General features: G+C 37.5%; 1 long non-coding RNA gene across 1 annotated transcript in view; it reads left to right on the forward strand.

The window, feature by feature from the left end:
- The first annotated feature begins 4,440 nt into the window (after positions 1-4,440).
- Positions 4,441-15,550, forward strand: part of LOC144581861 (uncharacterized) — a 29,629-nt gene continuing 18,519 nt past the window's right edge. The window contains exons 1-2 of the long non-coding RNA XR_013533278.1: positions 4,441-5,124; positions 5,884-5,968. This is a non-coding gene — a long non-coding RNA (uncharacterized LOC144581861). The remainder of the gene's footprint in view (positions 5,125-5,883; positions 5,969-15,550) is intronic.

A 15,550-nucleotide genomic window follows, 5' to 3' on the forward strand; every position in this document is an offset into this window, starting at 1 on the left:
TTTCTCTATCATCACAAGGGAAGGAATGCTTATCTGTTTTTCTCACTAATTATATCAACCTCCAAGAAGAACAACTGGAACATATATAAATAAATAGCTCCAGAAATAGTTATTGAATAGTAGTTTATGACATATCAGCTCCTCTCTGCCAAATTCTTCTTTATAGTGTGATTAATGCATGATTTGGAGGTATGGAAGATTAATGACATACAGAATAACATAGTATAGTATCTATGGAAAACTGAAATGTATGTCACATAACATTCACATAAATGTTTTAAAATATATTTAGCATTGCTGCAAGCTAAAATACCCATTTTCTTGAGGATTCATACTGAGTACTGAAATGGGGAGATGTGATGCTTTTTCTTTCCTTTTTATTATTATACGTTAAGTTTTGGGGTGCATGTGCAGAACATGCAGGTTTGTTACATAGGAATACCTGTGCCATGGTGGTTTGCTGCACCCATCAACCAGTCATCTACATTAGGTATTTATCCTAATGCTAGCCTCACCTAAACCCCCACCCCACCACAGACCCCAATGTGTGATGTTCCTCTCCCTTTGTCCATGTGTTCTCATTGTTCAACTCCCAAGTATAAGTGAGAATATGTGGTGTTTGGTTTTCTGTTCTTGTGTTAGTTTGCTGAGATCGATGGTTTCCAGTTTCATTCATGTCCCTGCAAAGGCCATGAACTCATCATTTTTATGTCTGCATAGTATTCCAGAGTATATATTTGCCATATTTTCTTTATCCAGTCTATCATTGATGGGTATTTGGGCTGGTTCCTAGTCTTTGCTATTGTGAACAGTGTTGCAATAAATATATGTATGCATGTGTTAGTAGAATGATTTCTAGGACATATGCCCAGTAATGGGATTGCTGGGTCAAATGGTATTTGAATGTTGGCCTCTCTTGCTAGGTTGGGAAAGATCTCCTGGATAAAATCCTGAAGAGTGTTTTCCAACTTGATTTTATTCTCCTTGTCACTTTCAGGTACACCAGTCTAGTGTAGGTTTGGTCTTTTCACACAGTCTGATATTTCTTGGAGGCTTTGTCCCTTCAATTTCATTCTTTTAAGTCTAATCTTGTCTTCACGCTTTATTTCATTAGTTGATCTTCAGTCTCTGATATTCTTTCTTCCACTTTATTGATTCACCTGTTAATACTTGTGTATGCTTCACAATGTTCTTGTGCTGTGTTTTTAGCTCCATCTGTTCATTTGTATTCTTCTCAAAACTGGTTATTCTAGTTAGCAATTCCTCTAAGCTTTTTTCAAGGTTCCTAGCTTCCTTGCGTTGGGTTAGAAGATGCTCATTTAGCTTGGAGGAGTTTGTTTTTACCTACCTTCTAAAGACTACTTCTGTCAATTTGTCAAACTCATTCTCTGTACAGTTTTGTTCCCTTGCTGGTGAGGATCCTTTAAAGGAGAGGAGGTGTTGTGGTTTTTGGAATTTTCAGACTTTTTCTGCTGGTTTCTCCTTATCTTTGTGGATTTATCTAGCTTTGGTCTTTGATGTTGGTGACCTTTGGATAAAGCTTTTGAGTGGACGTTCTTTTTGTTGATATTTATGCTATTTCTGTTTGTTAGTTCTCTCTCTAACAGTCAGGCCCCTCTGCTGCAGGTCTACTGGAGTTTTACGGGGGTCCACTCCAGACGCTTTTTGCCTGACTGTCACCAGCAGAAACTGCAGAACAGCAAAGATTGCTGCTTGTTCCTATGGAAACTTTGTCCCAGAGGAGCACCCACCATAGTCCAGCCAGAGCTCTCCTGTATGAGGTGTCTGTTGGCTCCTGTTGGTACTTGTCTGCCAGTCAGGGGACACGAGGGTCATGGATCCACTTGAGGAGCCAGTCTGGCCCTTAGCAGAGCTTGAGTGCTGGGCTGGGAGATCTGCTGCACAGAGCCAGCAGGCAGGGACATTTAAGTCTACTGAAGCTGTGCCATCAGCCACCCCTCACCCCAGGTGCTCTGTCTCAGGGAGGTGGCAGTTTTATCTATAAGCCCCTGACTAGGGCTGATACCTTTTTTTCAGAGATGCCCTGCTCAGAGAGGAAGAATGTAGAGAGTCAGTCTGGGTACAGAGCTTTGCTGAGCTGCAGAAGGCTCTACTTAGTTGGAACTTCCCGGTGGCTTTGTTTACACCGTGAGGGGAAAACCGCTTTCTCAAACCTCAGTAATGGCCCCTCAGCCCCACCAAGCTTGAGCACCCTAGATCAACTTTAGACTACTGTGCTGACAGTGAGAATTTCAAGCCAGTGGATCTTAGCTTGCTGGGCTCCCTGGGGGTGGGATCAGCTGAACGAAACCACTCAACTCCCGGGCTTCAGCTCCCTCTATAGGGGAGTGAACGGTTCGGTTTTGCTGGCATTCCAGGTGCTGCTGGGGTATGAAAAAAAACTGCAGCTAGCCTGGTGTCTGCCCAAATGGCTGCGCAGTTGCTTGAAACCCAGGGACCTGGTGGCATAGGCACCCAAGGGAATCTCCTGGACTGTGGGTTGTGAAGACCATGGGAAAAGCATAATATCGGGGCTGGGGTGCACCATTCCTCATGGCACAGCCCTTCACAGCTTCCCTTGGCTAGGGTAGAGAGAGTGCCCTGACCCCTTACGTGTCCCAAGAGCTGTTTCTATTAGGCCATCTTGCTAGGTCCTTGATGCTTTTTTATATCATTAAGGAATGACCTTTGTAAGCAGTATTGCCATGTTTTTGATGAAGTCCATGACTCTAATTATATATTTCCTTGGACTGAAAAATTGATTATAAAAATAAAAGAAAAAATAAAAATTGATTATAAAAATAAAAGAGCAGTTTACACCAAATAATAACTATTTTTCAATAAATATATTTCAGGTTTATTTTCAAGGCTATGATCTTGCCTATTTTTTGTGGCTCAAAATCCAGCCATCATTCCACGAGAGGGCTGGTGTTTATATTGTGCAAGGACATTCTGGATGCAGTAAGATGCCAAAACATTGAGCCTGAAGAGCACCCCAAATGTTCTTACCCTTCTGTGATAGTTTAAATTATAACCCATACAACTCTGGGTCGACTTTTGCTTTGACCATATCATTGAAAACTTTGCTGCCTTAATTTGCAAAAATCTCTTCATTCTATAGATCTTTCACCCAGAAATCAAATCAGGTCAGCTGCTGGAGGGTTTACAGACAATAACATTCTTACCTAAAACATAACTACTTTTACTTCAGTTCTTGAATAGAATCTCATTTGTCTGTTCATTTAAAAATAATTATCAACTTACCAGTCATATCAAATGGACTCTACTTGTCATTTTGCCAGTGATTTCCACATCTAGCAATTTTATTGGATTCTGCCAATTTTAGCTGTCCAGAAATTTGTAATTTTCTGTTTTCAGTATCAATAAAAGGTCATTTGGGGTATTTTCCACAAATAAATTGTCATATTCATATCTTAAGCACACGAGAATGAGGATTCTTGTCCTAAGAAAGAAGTTACTGGAGGATTTGGCACCCCAGGGGCTTGCCTTACAATAACTTAAGCTCCATGACATTTGTTTTAATAATGCTTTATCCCCTTACCCTGTTACTGTTGGACCTGATGTCAGGTTTAGCTATTGGTGAAATGGTTGGCAATTCTTGAATGTACTGGGAGCTAATGCGCTCTTATGGGTAAGTATAAAAGAGAAAATCTGTTGAACAATTACGTTTTTTCCTTGAGATAGTCTTGCTCTCTCACTTAGGCTGTGGTGCAATGGTGCGATCTCAGCTCACTGTAACCTCTGCCTCCTGGGTTTAAGCAATTCTTCTGCCCCAGCCTCCTGAGTAGTTGGGATTACAGGCACGGGCCACAATAAAAAAATTAAATTTTTTTTTTTTTATTTTTGTAGATACGGAGTTTCACCACATTGATCAGGATGATCTCAAACTCTTGACCTCAATATCCATCCAACTCAGCCTCCCAAAGTGCTGGGATTACAGGAGTGAGCCATGCACCCAGCCAAACAATTACTTTTATGAAGAAGAGGACCTTGCTCTTCCTATAGTCTGCCTATGATTAAGGAAAGTAGAGGCTGGAAAAAAATGTACTTTGAATTATTTTGATAAATTACTAATAGATTATCCTCTGACTCTCTTTCAGCTCAGAATTCCAAGGTCATGAAGTTAGCTGTGGGGGAAATTTGTTTATATATTACAATTTTCATGATCCTCCTATTGTTTATCTTCAATAATATTTCCTAATTTTTAGATAGATTATCTAATATGCATTTTTTGCATTTTCTTTTCCAGTCCTTCACTGTAGATACAAAAGTGAAGTCGCATATGAAAAATAACATCTTTGTATATGATGCAACATACTAAGAAGGCTATTGTTGCTTCTCCTCTACCTCATATTAGAAGAAATGTTGACTCAAATTTTTAAGGTTATCCATTTCTCTCAGGATGCAACAAATCCTGAGCTCAAAGAGAGAGGTTCCATACAGTTCATTTATTTATTGATTGATTTTTATTTCATTTTAGGTTTTGGGGCCATACAGTTCATTTATTCACTTCCATGTCGTTGTACCACTGATGTGCAAAAAAATATGAAAAATACATATTCCTATAAGTGTGATTTGACCAATTGATTTTTACAGTAATTCTCCACAGCAACTAACACAACTCATACTCAGGGGAGCCTGTCATTCTGGGCCTGATGGCAACAATGAAATGTGTTCCAATGTCCACTGTAGTAGATTGTATGCTGTTTATAAACACCTACTTCTTTTGTCCAGAGAAGGTTTTTATTTCCTTTTACCTACTGGAACCAGACTTGATCATATTACTGTCTTTGGCCAATGAAATGTAACAATCAATTCCTGGAAGAAGTTGTGCATTCTCTCTCTCTTTATGCCCTTAAGGACTGCAGTGCTCTAGATAGAGATGATGTTGGCATGGGCCCCCAAGAGAGGATAACTGTGAGGATTCTGTTCCTCTTGTGCTCACAGAACTAAAGATGAGAATGTAGTATAAGTGAGAAATGAGCTTTTATTGTTATTGACCACTGAGATGTTTGCCTGTTTGATTTTTAGAAACATAATTCATAGCTAACTTGTGTCAGAGGAAATGCCTTCTGCCTCATGGTCCCCAATTTACCAACCAAGGTATTTTTGTGTTCTTTAGAACTCTACCATCACTTTGTTGTTTCTGTTGTATTTTATTAGGCTATTTTAAGGACTTAATCTACCATAACTTTGTCTGCATATTAGTATGTAGAAAATTATTACTTTCCATTATGCAATTAGTTTTGTTTGCTTGTTTTCTCCACTCACAACATATAACAAATATTCTGTTTGTCAACATTTGTGACAGCAGATAAGGTATGCTTACTTTCTGCTGATTCTCAGCCACAATTATGAGATTATGTAATGAGAAGACTATGCTAGAAATCATATATCTCTCTAGAGTTTGAGACAAACTAACACCACAACCAGTTTTCCAGCGTATGTATGGTGTGATTCAAAAACAGCAATTGGAATTTCTTTGCTAGGCAGAATATTATCAAATCAGTGTTCTCGGTTCCTTTTATGGAGATCTTTTAACCTGTCATAGATATATTATTTCAATTTAATAATGAAATAATTTTGTATGTTCTCCAAGGATGAGATAGAGACCACAAAATGCTCAGTTCATAATTGATTATATTGGGAAAAAATAACTAAATTGAACCTAATGTTCAATTTTTGAACTTATAAAAATTCAGTAGACATTGCAGTCATTGTTTAAAATTTAAAATATTCAAGACCATTAAAATGTTGTTGTAGTGGGTTTCTATTTCAGTTTTCAAGCAATATATTGAGAAATTTTAGACAATTCCAGTGTCATATGTCTTTTAATATGTACTTTGACTTCGTTTTGCTCAGAAACTATAGTTGAGGACATCTCTGTACTGAAATTGGCGGTTGTGCTACAGCAACTGATTATGAAGGGCATCAAGAAGGCTCTCAGGTATGTGATCTACGACCAGATGACAAACAACCATCTTGGACACTTGTCTTCCTTCTAATTGTTCATGTATGTTGAGGAAGGGGACAAAGTACAATATGAAAAATTTTTAAATAATTTTAAGTCTACCTTTGGGCCACTTATACAACTATAGACTCCAGGAGTGCTGTAGAAATGGGCCTACTAGAGGTAGTGGGAGGATGTCATTCTGAAAGACCAGCAAAAATGGGTTTACTTATCTGCAAGGATCTAGAAAGATGGTCGATAACCCATGGTGTTCCTAGGACACAGTGGAAACCCACAGTAGGCAACTCATGAAAACATCATTTGATTTCTAAAACCAATTATCAGGAGTTTCAAGAAAAATACTGATGTCAGCTGCTGTAATGGTAATTCATATTGTCTCAGACAGTTTTCAGACCTCAGATCTAGAGCTCTTTGATTGAAAAGGAGTTCAGGTTCCTTGATAAAGAGCTCTTCCATGCCACAACAAGTGTTTAAAATAAATATTAACCCAGGGTTCCCTCCAAAGAACCTAAAATATTTAGGTTCAAGACTAATTATTATGACTAGCTAACGTAGAGGAAGAATCTTAGATCTCAGTAAGGAACAGATTAGCTAGATAGGTTGGTTTGAACAAAAAATAGAATTTGGATACATTCCAATCTAAATTACAAGTAGCTCTGAAAAATAGTAGTAAATGGAAATATTTTCATTAGCTAGTCTTGAGCCATATACTTGAGCATTCACTGTGAGTGGAGGAAAAAGTTGTTAATGCAATGGTATGTAAGGACTTTGGGGCAGTGACAAATGGCTTGGAAAGATAATTACAGTTTTAGAAGGTGCAAGGGTAGATGGCATAAGTCAAGAATTTCTGGAGGATGTATTTGTGGATGGATTTCTGGTAGTGGGTTCAAAGGAAACAGGTCTTTGTGTCTCATATTAACCCAGCTATTCAATGTCTGACTTCATTGGTCTCTTTCATCAGCAGAGACAAATGTTGGGCCCATGATAGAGAAGCATTTCCCCTATTATATACCATGTTACTCAAAAGTTACAGGCCTTAGAGAATGCTGGAGTAACCTCTTAAACATATAAATATGGCAACAAAAGTGGGATAACATCCTGCAGAAGGTTGTTGTATACTTCCAGATGACAGGCATACACTGAACTAATAGCCATTACAAGATGTTATGTCCCAAAAATGCAGAATATGAGTTCATGAGATTTCTCAAAGAACTAAAAATACAACTACCTTTTGACCCAGCAGTCCCATTCCTGAGTATATACCCCAAAAACTATAACTCATTCTCCCAAAAAGATACTGCACTCATATATCCATCACAGAACTACTCACAATAACAAACACATGGAATCAACCCAGATGCCCATCAGTCATGGATTGGATAAAGGAAATTAACTATACACCATAGAATACTATGCAGCTGTAGGAAAGAATGAGATCATGTCCTTTGTAGCAATGTAGATGCAGCTGGAGATCATTATTCTAAGTGAGTTAATGCAGAAAAAGAAAACCAAATATTGTATCTTCTCACTTTCATGTAGGAGCTGAAAATTGAGGGTGCATGAACATAAAATAGGAACAATAGACATGGGGACTGCAAAAGGAGAATGAAGCCCAAATCTCAGCGTCCCATAATATATAACGAACCTGCGTGTATACTCCCTGAATCTAAAATTAGAGAAAAAGAAAGCAATTTTAAAAATAAAATAATATGGGTCCATGAACTAAACAGTGAAAGTAAAATTGGTCTCTCTCATTATTATTCTCAAAGAGACTGGAAAAATTTGTGTTTCCAGCAACAGTGTTTAGTTCAATTAGACCAATATCTTGGTTCTGAGAATTAAATTATTCCACCAGTTGACACAGTAGAATTTTCAAAGATGCTAATAGCAAGTAGCTGTTAATTTGGGGTTTCTCAAAAAAGGATACATTGGACTTAATGTGAGAAAGCAGTAAATCTGAGTTGGACAAGTTGTATAATTTGGATATTTGATGCCACTCGGATCTCATGATGAACTGTAGTCCCCAGTGCTGGGGGTGAGGCCTGGTGGAGGTGTTTGGATCATGGTGGCAGATGCCTCATAGCTTGGTGCTATCTTTGGTATACTGAGTTCTTGAGAGATGTGGTCGTTGTAAAGTGTATGCCACCTCTCCCTTCCCGTATCTTGCTCCTGCTTTTGACACGAGATGTCTCTGTTCCTACTTCTGCTATCAGTTAAGCTTCCTAAGGCCTCCCCCGGGCAGATGCTGCTATGCTTCCTGTGCAACCTGCAGAACCCTCAGATAATTAAGCATCTTTTCTTTATGAATTACTCAGCCTTGGCTATTTCTTTATAGCTGTGTAACAAGGGCCTAACACAGCAAGGCACTGGCACAACTTAGGCCTGTTACCCGACCTATATTCCCTGTCTGTTCTGGATTCAACTGAAGCTTCAGAGGGTTCCTGTGAATAGTGCTGGCTTTCCACCTCAAAATTCTGTGACTTCTTGCTTGAGGATTTGTGAGACTGCTAGAGCATGCTTAGAATCATGGGCAGAAATATCAAATTCCTGAAAATTTAATAAAGAATGAACTAGAGTGAACCTTTTATTCTCTTTTACATGACAGTACTGTTTTAAAAACCAAACACATTTTCTCAAATATTATAGATTTAAATTCCAAGAGTATCAGTTATGAATTGTAACATAAATGTATTAGACTTAGTTGTGAGATTTCCTAATGTTCTATTTTTAAAAACATGACACACATTTTAATCACACGAATTATTTTTAAATTTATTGAGTATTAATTCTATTTATTTGATTCACTTCTCCACCTCTATATTTAATTACTAACATTTCTCAGGATAATTAAATTCATTTTCTAAAGTAAATAAGCAGCAAACTATCTCAGGTGAATTTAAGTTTCTATTTTAATACTTCAAAGCCTAATAGAGTTGAGAAACACATAAAGATGATCCATCAGGATATAGAATCTGGGTGCTTCATGCCTCCAGATTAATTATATCAGAGTCACAGTTGGGGACACTAAGCATACTTGACACAGCTAGTTTAGCAGTCTCTTCTGGCATTCTTGACCTCAGTTTGCCCTGTATTGTATAGTATTTCCTGGTATTTCAGCTGTCTTCCTTCATTGTCCCAGACTTTGGCTGTATATTCTGCACCCTGTGGTTTGTGAATAATTGGCTAACACTCTGGTTCTCATTTTCAGAAAAATTTTTGCTTTTCTTTTGGGCAAATTGTGTCATATGGATCAGGTCTATGTCACCTGTAAGTCATAAAAATTCAAGAGGGCTCTCTGCTTTCTCTCACATATATAAATGTGCCAATGCAATTGTCAGAGCCTGTTCATGAAGGCTTTAAATATGATAATGAGTTTGTACAGCTTTCTTTCTCAATAGCTTTATTTGATCCATTGCAAGACTTAATCATAAATCTCTTAAAACCTCTAGTATTTACCCATCTCAATCCATCACACCATCATCGTAATCCAAGCTACCATCATCTCCTCAATAACCTGACTTCCTGCCTCCATTCTCATCACATCCACTCATTAGTAGCCGGATGCCATTTTTGAAATGTAAGTACAATGATATCAATTCCCCTCCTACCACATTCATTCACACTTAAATCATTCCATGGGCTCTGCACAGTGCTTAGTCTTTAGTGCTTTCAGCACCTGGTATGCTCCATAATTTTTCACTTCTGATAGCTCTTCTTCCTACAATCCTTTCCTCCACTCTCCACCTGTAATTAATTTCTATTTATTGTTCAGGTCTCAGTCAATTGTCAAACATACAAGCGAGGTTTCTCTGTAGTACTTGCATATGCTACCACAGAATCTCGGCTTTATTTATTTTATTTTATTTTTGTATGATTGTTTACCTCTCGGTTCTGTGTGGTTAAAGACTAGGTTCAACATTGTATTACCAGCACTTTCCACATTTATTCAACAAATTATTCCATTTTTATTCCACAAAAATTTCTTCAATACATTTTTGTTGAATAAATACATTGCCTACTAACTACCAAGTTCCATCTTGGAAAGGCAGATATAAATATATCCTCTCACATCTAGACTTCATTTAAACTCTGAAAGCAAGATTGAGAAACTTTCTCCTTTTTTTCCTCCACACTTATCAGTAAGTAGTAAGGTAGGTTTTCAGAGTATTGTAACCATGGGTCTCTGGAACTTGAAACAGGGCTCAAGTGGGTCTGGGTTTTAGAGGATGTGAGAGACTGGAATAAGGATATTAAATCTAAAGAATAAAGGAATATGATGTTTCATAAGCAATCATCAATATGGTGGCCCATGGAGTTAAAAAAGGAAAGTAATAAGATGGTATTTAGTCTAATTTTTTTCTGTCCTTTGTTACCAACAATTAGTGGTTAATTTCTCTCAGAGATTTGTAAAAATCAGAGAAAATGTTGGTCTGCACCGAGGACATGGATATTTCTTATAACATCGATTCTACAGGAACATGCATTTTAGACTTTAAATTGAATAAATTGACTAACCAAAACCTCCAGGTACACAACTCATTCACAACCTGAAGACTGTGTTTATCAAGGACAAGTTACTTGACAACAGTTTTCAGTATTAAATCTCAAAAACATCTGTTTTTGAATGAGCAAAGAAAATATATTATTTTTGAAGAGGAGGTACTATAAAATAGTGCTTTATACACATTACTGAAAATTGTTGGATTTATTGTATATAAATTATTCATCACTTTTCCTGGGCAATGTTATGATTTTAAAATAATGACTAGGTTTTCGCTTCATCTCCATAATATAACTTTGAAAATACTTCCAGTTCTGCTTTTTAAAATTTATTTCAGCATTAATGAGTCAGCAATAACAGCTACTCAGATAACTACTGGACTACCTCAATATATTTTAGTAACAAGCCATCCATTCTTTTACAATTATATTTTATTATCTAGTTGCAAAATATATTATTTAAAACAAGCTACCTACACATACCCTGAATTTGCCCAAATCTCAACTGCCTCCAGTTTCATTAGCAATTTTATCACAAAACCATCGGCATTTACTTGCACCTTATCATGGAGGCCTTTAGAATCATTTATACTTTTGCCCAATTCCTTTATTATTCTTGCTCAAAAAAATTTTGGAGGCCCCAGGAGTTGTCCCATTTATCTTTTATGTTTGTCTGCTTGATGCTATTCTTCCAGTTCCCTGGTAGTGTCACCATCTTTAGCAGGCACTCGAATGTTTTATCTGGTCAAAATGGGCCCCTTTGAAGTATTTGCATCCCTCTCAGCTTCCCCCCATATTGTCAGGCATTATTAAGCTCCTGTAGGAAGTGTAGACTCTTGACAGGTGATGCCATTACTCTCTTGAATACTGTGGGCTTTCTGCAGCTGTTGTTCTTTTTACACTTCCAGAAATGCCTGGAGTTAGTAGTGGTTCCAAAGCTGCTTCATTAACTGTTGGTAAAGTACAGAACAATGTATTGCTCTTTTTGGTGATACTTCTCTCAGACTTAGAGAGACACACATACAGAACTAATTTTGTCCTTTCTTACATAGTTTGAGGCAAACATTGTTTTTTTCTGTATGTATTTTATTTTATAGTAATTCTTCAGCATCCATGGGGGACTGGTTCCAGGACCTCGAGTAAATATCAAAATTCACAGATGTTTTTACATAAAATGGAGGATGCCCTTGTATAAAATGACATAGTATTTGCACACAACCTAGCACATCCTCTAGTAAACCTTAAACCATCTCTAGATTCTCAATATTACTTGTAATGCCTAGTACAATGTAATTGTTATGTAAATAATTGTTATACTATAATGTTTAGAAAATAGTGACCAGAAGAAAAATGTCTATGTATGTTCAGTAGAGATGCAACCATCCTTTTTTCACCAAATATTTTAATCCGAAGTTGATTGCACCCACAGATGTGGAACCCACAAATTTAGAGAACTGAGGTACTTTATTTATCATCTACCTATTTTCCTTTTCTTTCTTTCTTTTTTTTTTTTTTGAACAAAATACATAGTTGATTTATTTAAGTCTTAGGGATAACAGTTGAAAAGTTTGAGTAAGATTTGCTGCTAAAAACAAGACATTAAGGATAATTTAAATATATGCAAGCAGTCATTTCCTTCAGTTTCATTAACATTTAGTAGCTTATTTTAATTATTATACTTTAAGTTCTGGGTTACATGTATAGAACATGCAGATTTGTTACACAGTTTTACACATGCCATGGTGGTTTGCTGCATCCATCACCCCATCATCTACATTAGGTATGTATCATCTACCTTTTTTCTATAGTTCTCAGGCATGAATCCATTAAAAATTATGCTGTGATATAAATCTTAGCATTTCTGGAAAGTAATGTTCCCTATAATTGTGCCTTTAATGCAAAAACCTTTTGGTCTTAGCAGATCATAGCAAAGGTTCAAATTCTACTTTGAATCAATCAGTGGATTCCTCTAACCCCAATTACTATTAGTTTGAGCAAGAACAAGTTTTAGAACATTTTATTACTTCCAAATTCTGATGAGGAGAGTACTGAACTGAAATGTCCTCTTCCAAAATATACCATATTGATTTTTAAAAAGGACATAATATAAAATATCATGCAAAATAAATAGATAAAAATAAAATCAATAGCATATATAACTTATAATGCAATTTATTTTACATAAAGAAGCCTTGAAAATCAAATGAAGACTGCTGTGTCTATTGTCCATTTGCCACCATTAAAAACACTGGCTAACTTGAACACAGAAAAACAACATGTTATATAAAATATGAAATATAATAATTACAACATTGTAACAAATGCAATTTATTCATTGATCGTTCTATTCACAATCAGCATTTTAAATTCATATACATTTCCTTAAAAATATAAAATAAAAAGCACTATACTATAATGTGAAATACATTTTAAAAATCTAATTACTAAAAGATCTTTCTGGACTTGCAAATAGCAATATGATTAAAATAATAACCTCAGGATCCATTTTAATAGCATTGACAAAAATAGCATCAACCAAAGCACTTTCAGAAATGCAATGACTTTGGATGCTGACTACTTGGAATTAGGCCAAACTTCACAAGTTACAGGCACATTTTGGAGATCCAAGATGGCCAAATAGAAATAGCTCTGGAATGCAGTTCCCAGCAAGAACAATGCAGAGGGTGAGTAATCATCACATTTCCAAATGAGGTTTTACTGCCAACAGACCAGGAGATTCCTGGCCTGAAAAGTGCCATGAGTTTCCAGCATAACTGTTTCAGCCCACACTGCAGGTCTCCACACAAAATCTCACACAAATCTGGATGACCATTTCAACAGGTGCCTGGAATGCCTGGGAGACAGAGTCGCCCATTCAACTGAAAAAAAAGGGGGCTGAAACAGGAAGCTAGGTAATCTGGCTCAGCAGGTCCCACCCCTACAAAGACCAGCAATCTGAAATGCTCTGGATTGAGAGTTTCACAGCAAGCATAGCTGGAACCAGGACTGTCTGGTTTGGTTGGGGGAAGGGTGTCTGCCATTACGGAGGCAGTCAGCCACTAATGAGGCATTCTGCCATTACCGACTCATTCAGCCATTACTGAGGCAATCCACCTTTACCAAGATAGACTGCCTTTACCGAGGCAGTCCACCATTACCGACGAGGCAGTTCTAACTGTACTTCTGTAAACAAAACCACAAGGAAGTTCACACAGCAGCTGGGCAGAGTCCATGGCACCACAGTAATGCCTCTGCTGGCAGACCGTGACTAGACTACCTCCTTGCAGGGCATCTCTGAAAAAATGCAGCAGCACACCAGGAACTTATACACAAAGCCCCACCTTCCCAGGACAGAGCACCTGGGAAAAAAGGTAGTTATGAGTTCTGCTGCAGCAGACTTAAATGTACCTGCCCAGAATCTCTGAATGGCACAACAGAGCTCCCAGCTCAGCACTAGGGCTCCTATGAGGAACAGACTATATCCTCAAACAGCTCCCTGACCCACATATATCCAAAGAGACACCTCATAAAGGAGAGCTCAGGCTGACATCTGGTGGGTACCCTTCTGGAACGAATTTAACAGAAGAAGAAACTGGCAGCAACCCTTACTGTTCTGCAGCCACTGCAGGTGATCCCCAGGCAAGCAGGGTCTGGAGTGGACCTCCAGCAGCCCTACAACAGAGGAGCCTAGCTTTTAGAAGGAAAACTATAAAACAGAAAGAAATGTCTTCAACATTATTCATAGCCAATATCATACTGAATGGGCAAAAACGTCAAGCATTCCCTTTGAAAGAAGGAACAAAAAGAATGTTCCCTTAGAGACCACATCCTAAAGTCATTAACTACAAAGACCACAGGTAGATAAATCCACAAAGGTGGGAAGAAACCAGTGCCAAAAGGATGAACCACCAAAAACCAGAATGCCTATACCCTTTGAGGGATCACAGCTCCTCACCAGCAAGAGAACAAAGCTGGATGGAGAAAAAGTCTGATGAATTGACAGAAATAGACTTCAGAGGGTGAGTAATAACAAACTTCTCTGAGCTAAAAGAACATGGTATAATGAAATGCAAAGAAACTAACACCCTTGAAAAAAGGTTAGATGAAATTCTAACAAGAATAAACAGCTTAGAGAAGATTATAAATGACTTGACAGAACTGAAAAACACAACATGAGAATTTGCGAAGCATACACAGATTTCAATAGCTGAATTGACTAAGCAGAAGAAAGGATATCAGAGATTGAAGATCAACTCAATGAAATAAAATGAGAAGGCAAGATTAGAGGGAAAAAAACAGTGAAAAGAAATGAACAAAGCCTCCAAGAAATATGGGATTATGTGAAAATACCTAATCAGTGTTTGATAGGTGTATCTGAATGTGACAGAGAGAATGAATCCAAGCTGGAAAACACTCTTCAGGATATTATCCAGGAGAACTTCCCCAACCTAGCAAGGCAGGCCAACATTGAAGTCCATGAAATACAGATAATACCACAAAGATATTCCTCAAGAAGAGCAACCCAAAGGCACATAATTGTCAGATTCGCCAGGGTTGAAATTAAGGGAAAAATGCTAAACTCAGCCAGAGAGAAAGGTCTGGTTACCCACAATGGTCTCTCAGCAGAAACCCTACAAACCAGAAGAGAGTGGGGCTCTTAAGAATTCTTAAGAAAAGAAATTTCAACCTGGAATTTCATATCCAGGCAAACTAAGCTTCATATGTGAAGGAGAAATAAAATCCTTTAGGGACAAGCAATTGCTGAGAGATTTCATCACCAACAGGCCTGCCTTACAGGAGCTCCTGAAAGAAGCACTAAACAAGGAAAGGAACAACCAGTATGAACCACTCCAAAAATGTACCAAATGGTAAAGACAATTGACACAATGAAGAAAATGAATCAACTAACTGGCAAAACAACCAGCTAGCATCAAAATGGCAGGATCAAATTAGCACATAACAATATTAACCTTATATATAAATGGGCTAAATGACCCAATTGAAAGACACAGACTGGGAAATTGGATAAAAAGTCAATACCTGTTTGTGTGGTATATT

This window comes from Callithrix jacchus, chromosome 3 (assembly GCF_049354715.1).
Source record: "Callithrix jacchus isolate 240 chromosome 3, calJac240_pri, whole genome shotgun sequence".
NCBI lineage: Eukaryota > Metazoa > Chordata > Mammalia > Primates > Cebidae > Callithrix > Callithrix jacchus.